Below are 12,211 nucleotides of genomic sequence, written 5' to 3'. Positions count from 1 at the left end.
TGTGATTGCATTTGATTTCCCATGGGCTCTATGACCCATATGGGTTTAATGCTGCTCCCTCATTATTATTATTATTGTAACAATGTACCCAAACAACAAAACTGTCACACATGATACTCTTAAAACCATTTTTCTATATGTGATAGGGTTTTTTCTTATGGGTTTAATGCTTAGTTATGATTATAATAATAATAGTGTCACATAATAATAACTGATAATAACTCACGCTCAGAGAGGAAACTTGAGACGATGTCTTGTCTATCCTTGACCATTATTAAAGCCACTTAAAGAAAAAACAAAGAGGTACGATAAAACTCTTGGAGCAGGGAAAGAGTAGACCTAGAAGTGACCAGTGAAGGGGCAGGGCCAGGAGCTGTAATTCGACCCCTGCAACCACAAACAGGTGAGTACAGGCTGGGAAAAGAGAGGGAAAATAAGGTAATGGTGGTGGTAGGAGAAGGAGAAGTAGGAACAGTAGCAGCAGCAGCAGGAGCACTACTACTACAACTACTGCTGTATAGCCCTTGTGGCTTAGCGCTTCTTTTTGATTATAATAATAATAATACTACAACTACTACTAATGACCATTTTAACTACTTCTAGTACTTTAAACCTGATGTTAGGCCTTACATTATCCTTGACTGGTGGTGAACAAGTTGCTGCAGCCTTGAGAACCATCCAGGACACACTGTATAGTCGATAGTCTTTCAACCCAGTTAACCAACCAACTACTGCAGTGCTCCTCCTGGTAAAGTATCACATCTGATGTACTCTTGAATAAGTTTTCAATCACTAGACCAGACTCTGTCGCACTGCAAACCGAGAGAGGTAATCCACTTATCTTGTAACCCAGACAACCCCCTCCCCCTGGACGTCAAGTAAGCCTCCTGGACGTCAAGTAAGCCTCTTGGACGTCAAGTAAGCTCCCTGGACGTCAATTAAACCCCCTGGACGTCAAGTAAGCTCCCTGGACGTCAAGTATGCTCCCTGGACGTCAGTTAAGCCCCCCGGACGTCAAGTAAGCTCATTGGACGTCAGTTAAGCCCCCTGGACTTCAAGTAAACTCCCTAGACGTCAAACAAGCCCCCTAGACGTCAAGTAAGCTCCCTGGACGTCAAGTAAGCCCCCCTGGACGTCAGTTAAGCTCCGTGGACGTTAAGCTCCTTGGACGTCAAATAAGTCCCCTGGACGTTAAGTAAGCTCATTGGACGTCAAGTAAGCCCCCTGGACGTTAAGTAAGCTCCTTGGACGTCAGGTAAGCCTCCCTGGACGTCATTTAAGCTCCCTGGACGTTAGTAAGCTCCTTGGACGTCAAGTAAGCCCCCTGGACGTTAAGTAAGCTCCTTGGACATCAAGTAAGCCTCCCTGGACGTCAATTAAGCTCCCTAGACGTCAAGTAAGCTCCTTGGACGTCAAGTAAACTCCCTGAATGTCAATTAAGCTCCCTGGACGTCAGTGTACGTAAGAGGTCTATTAACTTTACCTGAAACCCCTCAAGACCCAGGAGCTACAACACAACCCTACCAAGAGGGGCCGGAGATCAATAATTTCAAGAGAACCAGAAACTTTAGCTCAACAAAATCAAGAAGCTTAACGCTTCCCCTCTCGGAAGATTCAGGAGCTATGTATCAACATCCTCAAACGATATTTGTGTCTGGTGGTGTCTGTGTCTGGTGGTGTATGTTTGTGTCTGGTGGTGTCTGTGTCTGGTGGTGTATGTTTGTGTCTGGTGGTGTCTGTGTCTGGTGGTGTATGTTTGTGTCTGGTGGTATCTGTGTCTGGTGGTGTATGTTTGTGTCTGGTGGTGTCTGTGTCTGGTGGTGTATGTTTGTGTCTGGTGGTGTCTGTGTCTGGTGGTGTATGTTTGTGTCTGGTGGTGTCTGTGTCTGGTGGTGTATGTTTGTGTCTGGTGGTGTCCGTGTCTGGTGGTGTATGTTTGTGTCTGGTGGTGTCTGTGTCTGGTGGTGTATGTTTGTGTCTGGTGGTGTCTGTGTCTGGTGGTGTATGTTTGTGTCTGGTGATGTATGTTTGTGTCTGGTGGTGTCTGTGTCTGGTGGTGTATGTTTGTGTCTGGTGGTGTCTGTGTCTGGTGGTGTATGTTTGTGTCTGGTGGTGTATGTTTGTGTCTGGTGGTGTATGTTTGTGTCTGGTGGTGTATGTTTGTGTCTGGTGGTGTATGTTTGTGTCTGGTGGTGTATGTTTGTGTCTGGTGGTGTATGTTTGTGTCTGGTGATGTATGTTTGTGTCTGGTGGTGTCTGTGTCTGGTGGTGTATGTTTGTGTCTGGTGGTGTATGTTTGTGTCTGGTGATGTATGTTTGTGTCTGGTGGTGTCTGTGTCTGGTGGTGTATGTTTGTGTCTGGTGGTGTATGTTTGTGTCTGGTGGTGTATGTTTGTGTCTGGTGGTGTATGTTTGTGTCTGGTGGTGGATGTTTGTGTCTGGTGGTGTATGTTTGTATCTGGTGGTGTATGTTTGTGTCTGGTGATGCATGTTTGTGTCTGGTGGTGTATGTTTGTGTCTGGTGGTGTATGTTTGTGTCTGGTGGTGTATGTTTGTGTCTGGTGGTGTATGTTTGTGTCTGGTGATGTATGTTTGTGTCTGGTGGTGTATGTTTGTGTCTGGTGGTGTATGTTTGTGTGTGGTGGTGTATGTTTGTGTGTGGTGGTGTATGTTTGTGTCTGGTTTACCTGGAGTTTACCTGGAGAGAGTTCTGGGGGTCAACGCCCCAGTGGCCCGGTCTGTGACCAGGCCTCCTGGTGGATCAGAGCCTGATCAACCAGGCTGTTACTGCTGGCTGCACGCAAACCAACGTACGAGCCACAGCCCGGCTGATCAGGAACTGACTTTAGGTGCTTGTCCAGTGCCAGCTTGAAGACTGCCAGGGGTCTGTTGGTAATTCCCCTTATGTATGCTGGGAGGCAGTTGAACAGTCTCGGGCCCCTGACACTTATTGTATGGTCTCTTAACGTGCTAGTGACACCCCTGCTTTTCATTGGGGGGGTGTTGCATCGTCTGCCAAGTCTTTTGCTTTCGTTGTAAGTGATTTTCGTGTGCAAGTTCGGTACTAGTCCCTCTAGGATTTTCCAGGTGTATATAATCATGTATCTCTCCCGCCTGCGTTCCAGGGAATACAGGTTCAGGAACCTCAAGCGCTCCCAGTAATTGAGGTGTTTTATCTCCGTTATGCACGCCGTGAAGGTTCTCTGTACATTTTCTAGGTCAGCAATTTCACCTGCCTTGAAAGGTGCTGTTAGAGTGCAGCAATATTCCAGCCTAGATATAACAAGTGACCTGAAGAGTGTATGTTTGTGTCTGGTGGTGTATGTTTGTGTCTGGTGATGTATGTTTGTGTCTGGTGATGTATGTTTGTGTCTGGTGATGTATGTTTGTGTCTGGTGGTGTATGTTTGTGTCTGGTGGTGTATGTTTGTGTCTGGTGATGTATGTTTGTGTCTGGTGATGTATGTTTGTGTCTGGTGATGTATGTTTGTGTCTGGTGGTGTATGTTTGTGTCTGGTGGTGTATGTTTGTGTCTGGTGGTGTATGTTTGTGACTGGTGGTGTATGTTTGTGTCTGGTGGTGTATGTTTGTGTCTGGTGGTGTATGTTTGTGTCTGGTGGTGTATGTTTGTGTCTGGTGGTGTATGTTTGTGTCTGGTGATGTATGTTTGTGTCTGGTGGTGTATGTTTGTGTCTGGTGGTGTATGTTTGTGTCTGGTGGTGTATGTTTGTGTCTGGTGGTGTATGTTTGTGTCTGGTGATGTATGTTTGTGTCTGGTGATGTATGTTTGTGTCTGGTGGTGTATGTTTGTGTCTGGTGGTGTATGTTTGTGTCTGGTGGTGTATGTTTGTGTCTGGTGGTGTATGTTTGTGTCTGGTGGTGTATGTTTGTGTCTGGTGGTGTATGTTTGTGTCTGGTGGTGTATGTTTGTGTCTGGTGATGTATGTGTCTGGTGGTGTATGTTTGTGTCTGGTGGTGTATGTTTGCGTCTGGTGGTGTATGTTTGTGTCTGGTGGTGTATGTGTCTGGTGGTGTATGTTTGTGTCTGGTGATGTATGTGTCTGGTGATGTATGTTTGTGTCTGGTGGTGCATGTTTGTGTCTGGTGGTGTATGTTTGTGTCTGGTGATGTATGTTTGTGTCTGGTGGTGTATGTTTGTGTCTGGTGATGTATGTGTCTGGTGATGTATGTTTGTGTCTGGTGGTGTATGTTTGTGTCTGGTGGTGTATGTTTGTGTCTGGTGGTGTATGTTTGTGTCTGGTGATGTATGTTTGTGTCTGGTGGTGTATGTTTGTGTCTGGTGATGTATGTGTCTGGTGATGTATGTTTGTGTCTGGTGGTGTATGTTTGTGTCTGGTGATGTATGTTTGTGTCTGGTGGTGTATGTTTGTGTCTGGTGATGTATGTGTCTGGTGATGTATGTTTGTGTCTGGTGGTGTATGTTTGTGTCTGGTGGTGCATGTTTGTGTCTGGTGGTGTATGTTTGTGTCTGGTGATGTATGTTTGTGTCTGATGGTGTATGTTTGTGTCTGGTGATGTATGTGTCTGGTGATGTATGTTTGTGTCTGGTGGTGCATGTTTGTGTCTGGTGGTGTACGTTTGTGTCTGGTGGTGTATGTTTGTGTCTGGTGATGTATGTTTGTGTCTGGTGGTGTATGTTTGTGTCTGGTGATGTATGTGTCTGGTGATGTATGTTTGTGTCTGGTGGTGTATGTTTGTGTCTGGTGGTGCATGTTTGTGTCTGGTGGTGTATGTTTGTGTCTGATGGTGTATGTTTGTGTCTGGTGGTGTATGTTTGTGTCTGGTGGTGTATGTTTGTGTCTGGTGGTGTATGTTTGTGTCTGGTGGTGTATGTTTGTGTCTGGTGGTGTATGTTTGTGTCTGGTGGTGTATGTTTGTGTCTGGTGGTGTATGTTTGTGTCTGGTGGTGTATGTTTGTGTCTGGTGGTGTATGTTTGCGTCTGGTGGTGTATGTTTGTGTCTGGTGGTGTATGTTTGTGTCTGGTGGTGTATGTTTGTGTCTGGTGGTGTATGTTTGTGTCTGATGGTGTACGTTTGTGTCTGGTGGTGTATGTTTGTGTCTGGTGGTGTATGTTTGTGTCTGGTGGTGTATGTTTGTGTCTGGTGGTGTATGTTTGTGTCTGGTGGTGTATGTTTGTGTCTGGTGGTGTATGTTTGTGTCTGATGGTGTACGTTTGTGTCTGGTGGTGTATGTTTGTGTCTGGTGGTGTATGTTTGTGTCTGGTGGTGTATGTTTGTGTCTGGTGGTGTATGTTTGTGTCTGGTGGTGTATGTTTGTGTCTGGTGGTGTATGTTTGTGTCTGGTGGTGTATGTTTGTGTCTGGTGGTGTATGTTTGCGTCTGGTGGTGTATGTTTGTGTCTGGTGGTGTATGTTTGTGTCTGGTGGTGTATGTTTGTGTCTGGTGGTGTATGTTTGTGTCTGGTGGTGTATGTTTGTGTCTGGTGGTGTATGTTTGCGTCTGGTAGTGTATGTTTGTGTCTGGTGGTGTATGTTTGTGTCTGATGGTGTACGTTTGTGTCTGGTGGTGTATGTTTGTGTCTGGTGGTGCATGTTTGTGTCTGGTGGTGTACGTTTGTGTCTGGTGGTGTATGTTTGTGTCTGGTGGTGTACGTTTGTGTCTGGTGGTGCATGTTTGTGTCTGGTGGTGTACGTTTGTGTCTGGTGGTGCATGTTTGTGTCTGGTGGTGTACGTTTGTGTCTGGTGGTGCATGTTTGTGTCTGGTGGTGTATGTTTGTGTCTGGTGATGTATGTGTCTGGTGATGTATGTTTGTGTCTGGTGATGTATGTGTCTGGTGATGTATGTTTGTGTCTGGTGATGTATGTTTGTGTCTGGTGATGTATGTGTCTGGTGATGTATGTTTGTGTCTGGTGGTGTATGTTTGTGTCTGGTGGTGCATGTTTGTGTCTGGTGGTGTATGTTTGTGTCTGGTGGTGCATGTTTGTGTCTGGTGGTGTATGTTTGTGTCTGGTGGTGTATGTTTGTGTCTGGTGGTGTATGTTTGTGTCTGGTGGTGTATGTTTGTGTCTGGTGGTGCATGTTTGTGTCTGGTGGTGTATGTTTGTGTCTGGTGGTGCATGTTTGTGTCTGGTGGTGTATGTTTGTGTCTGGTGGTGCATGTTTGTGTCTGGTGGTGTATGTTTGTGTCTGGTGGTGCATGTTTGTGTCTGGTGGTGTATGTTTGTGTCTGGTGGTGTATGTTTGTGTCTGGTGGTGTATGTTTGTGTCTGGTGGTGTATGTTTGTGTCTGGTGGTGTATGTTTGTGTCTGGTGGTGTATGCTTGTGTCTGATGGTGTACGTTTGTGTCTGGTGGTGTATGTTTGTGTCTGGTGGTGTATGTTTGTGTCTGGTGGTGTATGTTTGCGTCTGGTGGTGTATGTTTGTGTCTGGTGGTGTATGTTTGTGTCTGATGGTGTACGTTTGTGTCTGGTGGTGTATGTTTGTGTCTGGTGGTGCATGTTTGTGTCTGGTGGTGTACGTTTGTGTCTGGTGGTGTATGTTTGTGTCTGGTGATGTATGTGTCTGGTGATGTATGTTTGTGTCTGGTGATGTATGTGTCTGGTGATGTATGTTTGTGTCTGGTGGTGTATGTTTGTGTCTGGTGGTGCATGTTTGTGTCTGGTGGTGTATGTTTGTGTCTGGTGGTGCATGTTTGTGTCTGGTTGTGTATGTTTGTGTCTGGTGGTGCATGTTTGTGTCTGGTGGTGTATGTTTGTGTCTGGTGGTGCATGTTTGTGTCTGGTGGTGTATGTTTGTGTCTGGTGGTGTATGTTTGTGTCTGGTGGTGTATGTTTGTGTCTGGTGGTGTATGTTTGTGTCTGGTGGTGTATGTTTGTGTCTGGTGGTGTATGTTTGTGTCTGATGGTGTACGTTTGTGTCTGGTGGTGTATGTTTGTGTCTGGTGGTGTATGTTTGTGTCTGGTGGTGTATGTTTGCGTCTGGTGGTGTATGTTTGTGTCTGGTGGTGTATGTTTGTGTCTGATGGTGTACGTTTGTGTCTGGTGGTGTATGTTTGTGTCTGGTGGTGCATGTTTGTGTCTGGTGGTGTACGTTTGTGTCTGGTGGTGTATGTTTGTGTCTGGTGGTGTATGTTTGTGTCTGGTGGTGCATATTTGTGTCTGGTGGTGTACGTTTGTGTTTGGTGGTGCATGTTTGTGTCTGGTGGTGTACGTTTATGTCTGGTGGTGCATGTTTGTGTCTGGTGGTGTACGTTTGTGTCTGGTGGTGCATGTTTGTGTCTGGTGGTGTATGTTTGTGTCTGGTGATGTATGTGTCTGGTGATGTATGTTTGTGTCTGGTGGTGTATGTTTGTGTCTGGTGATGTATGTTTGTGTCTGGTGATGTATGTTTGTGTCTGGTGGTGTATGTTTGTGTCTGGTGGTGCATGTTTGTGTCTGGTGATGTATGTTTGTGTCTGGTGATGTATGTTTGTGTCTGGTGGTGTATGTTTGTGTCTGGTGGTGTATGTTTGTGTCTGGTGGTGCATGTTTGTGTCTGGTGGTGTATGTTTGTGTCTGGTGGTGTATGTTTGTGTCTGGTGATGTATGTTTGTGTCTGGTGATGTATGTTTGTGTCTGGTGATGTATGTTTGTGTCTGGTGGTGTATGTTTGTGTCTGGTGGTGTATGTTTGTGTCTGGTGGTGTATGTTTGTGTCTGGTGGTGCATGTTTGTGTGTGGTGGTGCATGTTTGTGTCTGGTGGTGTATGTTTGTGTCTGGTGGTGTATGTTTGTGTGTGGTGGTGTATGTTTGTGTCTGGTGGTGCATGTTTGTGTCTGGTGGTGTATGTTTGTGTCTGGTGGTGTATGTTTGTGTCTGGTGGTGCATGTTTGTGTCTGGTGGTGTATGTTTGTGTCTGGTGGTGTATGTTTGTGTCTGGTGGTGTATGTTTGTGTCTGGTGGTGTATGTTTGTGTCTGGTGGTGCATGTTTGTGTCTGGTGGTGTATGTTTGTGTCTGGTGATGTATGTTTGTGTCTGCTGGTGTATGTTTGTGTCTGGTGATGTATGTTTGTGTCTGGTGATGTATGTTTGTGTCTGGTGGTGTATGTTTGTGTCTGGTGGTGTATGTTTGTGTCTGGTGGTGTATGTTTGTGTCTGGTGGTGTATGTTTGTGTCTGGTGGTGTATGTTTGTGTCTGGTGGTGTATGTTTGTGTCTGGTGGTGTATGTTTGTGTCTGGTGGTGTATGTTTGTGTCTGGTGGTGTATGTTTGTGTCTGGTTGTGTATGTTTGTGTCTGGTGGTGTATGTTTGTGTCTGGTGGTGTATGTTTGTGTCTGGTGGTGTATGTTTGTGTCTGGTGGTGTATGTTTGTGTCTGGTGGTGTATGTTTGTGTCTGGTGGTGTATGTTTGTGTCTGGTGGTGTATGTTTGTGTCTGGTGGTGTATGTTTGTGTCTGGTGGTGTATGTTTGTGTCTGGTGGTGTATGTTTGTGTCTGGTGGTGTATGTTTGTGTCTGGTGGTGTATGTTTGTGTCTGGTGGTGTATGTTTGTGTCTGGTGGTGTATGTTTGTGTCTGGTGGTGCATGTTTGTGTCTGGTGGTGTATGTTTGTGTCTGGTGGTGTATGTTTGTGTCTGGTGGTGTATGTATGTGTCTGGTGATGTATGTTTATGTCTGGTGGTGTATGTTTGTGTCTGGTGGTGTATGTTTGTGTCTGGTGGTGTATGTTTGCGTCTGGTGGTCTGGTGGTGTGTGTTTGTGTCTGGTGGTGTATGTTTGTGTCTGGTGGTGTATGTTTGTGTCTGGTGGTGTATGTTTGTGTCTGGTGGTGTATGTTTGTGTCTGGTGGTGTATGTTTGTGTCTGGTGGTGTATGTTTGTGTCTGGTGGTGTATGTTTGTGTCTGGTGGTGTATGTTTGTGTCTGGTGATGTATGTTTGTGTCTGGTGGTGTATGTTTGTGTCTGGTGGTGTTTGTGTCTGGTGATGTATGTTTGTGTCTGGTGGTGTATGTTTGTGTCTGGTGGTGTATGTTTGTGTCTGGTGGTGTATGTTTGTGTCTGGTGGTGTATGTTTGTGTCTGGTGGTGTATGTTTGTGTCTGGTGGTGTATGTTTGTGTCTGGTGGTGTATGTTTGTGTCTGGTGGTGTATGTTTGTGTCTGGTGGTGTATGTTTATGTCTGGTGGTGTATGTTTGTGTCTGGTGATGTATGTTTGTGTCTGGTGGTGTATGTTTGTGTCTGGTGATGTATGTTTGTGTCTGGTGGTGTATGTTTGTGTCTGGTGATGTATGTTTGTGTCTGGTGATGTATGTTTGTGTCTGGTGGTGTATGTTTGTGTCTGGTGATGTATGTTTGTGTCTGGTGATGTATGTTTGTGTCTGGTGGTGTATGTTTGTGTCTGGTGATGTATGTTTGTGTCTGGTGATGTATGTTTGTGTCTGGTGATGTATGTTTGTGTCTGGTGGTGTATGTTTGTGTCTGGTGATGTATGTTTGTGTCTGGTGATGTATGTTTGTGTCTGGTGATGTATGTTTGTGTCTGGTGATGTATGTTTGTATTTTCAGTGTCTGGTGATGTATGTTTGATGGTGTCTACCAACCTACAACACACAACAACCATCCAGGGAGGTACTACCAACCTACCACACAACAACCATCCAGGGAGGTACTACCAACCTACTACACAACAACCATCCAGGGAGGTACTACCAACCTACTAGACAACAACCATCCAGGGAGGTACTACCAACCTACTACACAACAACCATCCAGGGAGGTACTACCAACCTACCACACAACAACCATCCAGGGAGGTACTACCAACCTACTACACAACAACCATCCAGGGAGGTACTACCAACCTACCACACAACAAACATCCAGGGAGGTACTACCAACCTACCACACAACAACCATCCAGGGAGGTACTACCAACCTACTACACAACAACCATCCAGGGAGGTTGTGGCATGCAAAGAGTACGTAACCTTTATTCGGCGCATGGACACACCCTCATTTACAGGCTATCTCCCCCAACCAGCGAACCAGGTTGCTAAGAGTTGATGATGGGGCCCCATCGTTCAACTAGTGACCAGGTTCTAGCCAATAAGAAGGTGGGATTGACAATCTCAGAGGTTATGTGGATACCGCTCTCCTGTCTGCCCTTGTCATTCCCACTCTAGAGCTGGTTGAAGCACGGTCTGCTATCTTGTGGCTTCTATTTCTGCCTTGCTTACCGTGGAGTGCACTATATTTATCACTGTACATAGTGTACATATTGCTGTTATAATTGGTGAAGGATAATATAAGTCTAAACTTTTTCTGCTGTGTTTATTTGCTCCCATTACACCTGGGATAACAGGCCCTTTGAAATCCTAGGATGTAATATGGGTAGCCTGTCCGAGAGCTGGACTTAGAGAAACGGTTGAGCTTAGGGTGAAGCTTGTAGCAGGAACATTGTGTAGCTTGCTGTTTCGCTTCGCTTTACAAATTTTGCGTGTCAGTTGCTTATGATCAGCCTTGCTATTGTGTGATCGTTCAACAGCTCGCTACTAGCTTGTTCAGTGTGCTCGCTTCGCTACGGTCAATCTTGTGTGCAGTCGGCTTTGCTTGTATGCGTATTCTGCATTCGTACTGTGCATAGCTAAGCGTGTTCTGCAAATTAACGTGTTACGTTGGGGTATTCGTACTGTGCATAGCGAATAACTTATGCCACCTAGACGAGTCAGACGCCTGGTGTCGGCATATACTTTGCATAACCTACCTAAATTGTCTCTACAGCGTTGTTGGCAAATTGCTCGTTCCATTGGCATTCCCTATAAACGCACTCTCACAGCTGCGCAACTGCGTTCACTTATTGCTGACATACTTATTGAAGAAGAGATGGCACATCAAACTCCTCCCTCTACGGGAGCTAGGGCAAAAACTACTATGTTCTCGCATGAGGAAGATGATATACCTACGGAGCAAAATGGTCAGTATAGTGCAGCTGGGTTGTCTCAGGGTGAATCAGCGTCGTTGGCACTTGAGCTGGCAAAAATCAATCTTGAGCAAACTAGGGAACAGAGAGCATTCGCAAGGGAAGAATTTGATAGGGAAAGAGAAAGGAGGCAGTTTTCGCATTCTGTAAACGATTTCAGTTTACAAAAAGCAGTACAGCTTGTTCCCCGCTTCAATGAGGCCGAACCAGAGCAATTTTTCGAAAGCTTCGAAAATCAGGCTCGAGCCTTGAGGTGGCCGGAACAGCACTGGGCAGCGTTGGTTCATACAGCATTATTGGGTAAGGCACAGGAATTTACGTCGGTATTAACTGACGCTGAATTCTCTGATTATCAAGTAGTGAAGACCACAGTGTTGGGAGCATATACATGTATCCCAGCTAAATATCGTAAGACCTTCAAATTGAACAGGCGGCAGCTTGGTCAATCCCTGGTGGACTTTGTGAGACAGCAAACCAAAGCTTTTACCAGCTGGTATAAAGCGAGTGGTGTCTCTAACTTTGAGGAGCTGGTGCAGCTTATTCTGATTGATAACCTGCTGGAGTCTGTGGGACCAGAGGTTCGTGTCTTTCTGCAGGATCGTGACTTAACCACTGCATTGGAGGCGGCCAGGTTGGCTGATACCTTCGAAACGAACCGCTCCTTGTCCGAGCGGTCCTGTCTCTCTTTTCAACAGTCTGGCGTGAGCAGAGATCGACAACATTGGAGAATGAAGTGCCAGCCGGAGGGAGAGCGTCTACGTCATCCAAATAAGTCACCTGGTGAGCCACGCTTCTCAACATATGGTCCCCCTGCGGAGAGGCAAACTACTTATGGAGCATCTCGACAACAATATCCAGAGAGGCACCAGCCAGAACGACACCACTTGCAACGTCATCAGGGAGTAAAGGGCAAGCCTGTCGTCTGCTTCAGATGTAGTAAAGTAGGTCACATCAGTTCCAACTGCCCCCAAAAGCCTCAACCCATCGGGAAAATCTCTAATATCCCTAGTAACATGTCCCCTAGAGAAGTAGAAAAAGGTATGGCCCCTTATTATTGCGAAAGTCTTATTTCCCTTCAGGAAAACTCAGAACCAACTAAAGTAAATACCTTTAGAGATACTGGAGCATATTGCTCACTTGTCAGAGAAGGAATATTACCCCTTTCAGAGAATACTTCCTTGAATTCCTCAGTTTTATTGGAAGCTTACGGAGGAACTATATATTCAGTTCCTTTGCATAAAATTTATGTACAGTGCAAATATTACACTGGG

This window comes from Cherax quadricarinatus, chromosome 74 (assembly GCF_038502225.1).
Source record: "Cherax quadricarinatus isolate ZL_2023a chromosome 74, ASM3850222v1, whole genome shotgun sequence".
Classification (NCBI taxonomy): domain Eukaryota; kingdom Metazoa; phylum Arthropoda; class Malacostraca; order Decapoda; family Parastacidae; genus Cherax; species Cherax quadricarinatus.
The sequence above is the reverse complement of the archived record's forward strand: the minus strand, read 5'-3'. Positions refer to the sequence as shown.